A 3,487-nucleotide genomic window follows, 5' to 3' on the forward strand; every position below is an offset into this window, starting at 1 on the left:
GTAACATTATTTGCAGATGACGTCACACTTGAAAGACAAAAAAAACTCCACCAAGAAGCTACTAGAATTAATACTCAAATTCAGCAGCATAGCAGGATACAAATGCAATACCCAAAAGTCAATAGCATTCCACTACAGATATCAAACACACTGAGAGGGAAATTAGAGATGCAACACCTTTGTCAATAACACCACAGGAAATAAAATGCCTTGGAGTTCATCTAACTAAAGAACTCAGATCTTTTCAAAGAAAATTACAGTATTCTGAAAAAAAGAGATTGTAGAGGATTTTATAAAATGGAAAGACATTCCCTGCTCCTGGATAGGAAGAACCAAAATGGTGAATATGTCAATACTCCCAAAATTGCTGTACAGATTTATGGCAATCCCTATCAAATTACCACCAACATACCTCACAGACCTAGAGAAATCATTCCTAAACTTATTTGCAGCCATAAATGACCTAGTATAGCAAAGATAATCCTGGCAACAAAGACAAGGCAGGAGGCATTACAATTCCTGACTTGAACTTATACTACAAAGCTGCTGTGATAAAATCAGCATGGTACTGGCAGCAAAATAGACCTGAGGATCAACTGAATAGATTACAAGATGCAGAAGCCTCTACAAATAAACTCATCCACCTTGTCTTCTACAAAATGTCCTAACATGCTTCCTGGAAGAAAGATAGTCTCTTCAAGAAATGGTGCTAGAAAAACTGGCTCTCTATATTGCAAAAAATAAATTTGACCCAAGTCCATCGCCAGGTACTAAGTTAAGTCAAAATGAATTAAGGATCTCAGCATTAAATTTTTAAACATTAAAATCTCCTGGAAGAGATAGTAGGAGGAATTCTTGAAGACAAAGCTGTAGACAAAGAGTTCATGAACAAAAATCAAATCGCACGAGTAATATTTGAAAAAATTAACAAATGGAACCTCCTCTTACTTGGAACTTTTTGCATGTCAAAAGAAATTATCAACAAAGTGAAAAAGACAACCTACAAATTTGGGAAAAAATCTTAAGTAAGAAGCATTCAGACCACAGTCTGATCTCTAGAATTAGTAAAGATCTAAAAAACATTAGGTCCCAAAATTTAATCACCCAATCCAGAAATGGGCATCCGGGATGAACACACACTTCTCAGAGGACAAAATCAAAGAAGTGAATAAATATAAGGAAAAATGATCCATATCACTAGCTATCTGTGAAATGCAAATTAAAACAAAACTGAGATACCATCTCACCCAGAAAGAAAGGCTATCATAAAGAAATGAAGCAACAAAAAATGTTGCAGAGGCTGTGTGGGAAGAACCTTTCTCCACTCCTGGTGGGAATGTAGACTGGTGCAACCCTTATGGAAATCAGTGTGGAGACTCCTTGAAAACCTAGGACTGGAAATTCCATTCAAACAAGATATCCCCCTGCTGGGAATATTCCCAGAGAAGCTCAAATCATCATATCATAGTGATACATGCACCTATGTTTATAGAAGCAGAATTTGTGATAGCCAAATTTTGGAAAAAGCCAAAATGCTCGTCACTAGAGGAATGGATGAAAAAGATGTGGCATTTTTACACATTTGAGTATTACTCAGCTATAAAGATTGATGAACTTGAAGCCTTTATATTTGAGTGGATGCAACTTGAAGATATATTCGCAAGTGAAATAAAGCAGACACACATCTGTAAGTATTGTATAGTCTCCATAGTACAAGATCTCAAAAGAAGAAATAAAAGTAGAGAGGCATAACACAATTAAAAGGAAAGTGAGAATTTAAGGATTAAAGTATGAAGATAGGGCAAGGAGAAAAGCTAGGAAACATGAAAGGGGCAAAGTCATACATTTATATGCACAAGATTGTTAAGGCAGTGGTCCTGAGAATCTTCAATGGGTTTTTGAAACTCGCAGATAATTGGTAGCATTCTCACCCTGACTATACGTGCTGATACCTGTGAACTAAGCAACTGCACTGAAGATAGCAATGTGTAATACTAGGGTCATGCTTGGAGTGCCTTTCATTCTAGTCTTCTAAATATGTGCTGGTTGTCATGTCATACTGTATCTCAAGTAAATGTTTCTTTTTTATAAAAAGGGTAATAACTGGGCTGGTGAGATGGCTCAGTGGTCTGGGGCACCTGCTTGGGGCGGGCTAAGCTGAGCACAGGGACCACTGTTCGGTCCCCCAGCACCACATGCCAGCCAGTCCTGCCCCCTGGTGGGCTGAGCTGGCCACGCGCACACACACACACGCACACACACACACACAAATAAATAAATAAATAAATAAAAAATAAATAAATAAATTTTAAAAAAAGGGTAATAACTGGAAACAACAGACAAGAAAAAAATTGCGATAGGACTGTCCTGCTACAATGCTGTATATGGTTAGAAATGTAAAATTCTGTGTAAAAAATATGTAATGGTTTTCTTCCTATTTTTAGTATTCTTTTTCTTTTTTGTCTTCACATCCCGTAGGGATTTAAAGTTTAACATATCAGTATTTGATGGAAATTACCTGTTCCAGTTATGTCCAACACGTTTCATATTCAGACAGACAGTGGGGTTAAGTTCAGCTGCCTGTTATATGGCGATAATATCATTCAGCTTCTCTCCTGGAGGGCTGACAACTTGCTTGCAGACCAAAAATTAGAGAAAATGAAGGGCTGCAAGGACTGCCAACATTTTGGCCCAAGCCTTTCAAGGTCAGTGAAGACTCAGGACATGGGAAATCCTGCACTGTAAATTCCTTTAACTCAGTCGTGTCCAAAGAACTCTTGAAGACATAGGGGTAGGCAAAGAGTTCATGGACGAAAATCATACTGCATGGGTAACACTTGAAAGAACAACTGGGACCTCCTCTTATTCAGAAGTTTTTGCATGTCAAAAGAAATTACCAACAAAGTGAAAGGACAACCCACAAATTTGGAAAAAATCTTGACTATTAAGCACTCAGACGAAGTTCTGATCTCTAGAATTTATCTTAGTCTTAACCATCTAGCAGAAAAGTATAAAAATGAGGTATAAAAAGTAAAGCCATATTAATATGCTGAGTTGTAAAAGGCTCAAGTCAACAACTTCTGACACAGCCAGTCCTACAGATAACCCACTACTATTATGAACTACTGGATTATATTGGGCTATTTTGCTGAATTCACACACCTACAATATTTAAATGGCAGTGGAATACCCATCTCTGACAAAACTTAACAAAAAAAAGGGGATATAAATGAAGGACCATTTTGTATCTGTGTATACAAAATAGTTAGGATAGATATACAGCTACTTTAGCTTAATTCAATGAGAAGAAATATTTTTACTAATTGTGTTTGGACATTATACCATGTCTGCATCTTGTGCTATGAATAACCATTATGAAGACAACAATATGCAATGTATTAGTTATTGAAGCTGTCCTACTAATGGTTTTGAAACTTTCTCATTGCTATTTTTTCTCAATAAGATTAATTAAAAAATTAAATAAATA

The sequence above is a fragment of the Octodon degus genome, unplaced genomic scaffold, assembly GCF_000260255.1.
Source record: "Octodon degus isolate 3935 unplaced genomic scaffold, OctDeg1.0 scaffold00414, whole genome shotgun sequence".
Taxonomy (NCBI): Eukaryota; Metazoa; Chordata; class Mammalia; order Rodentia; family Octodontidae; genus Octodon; species Octodon degus.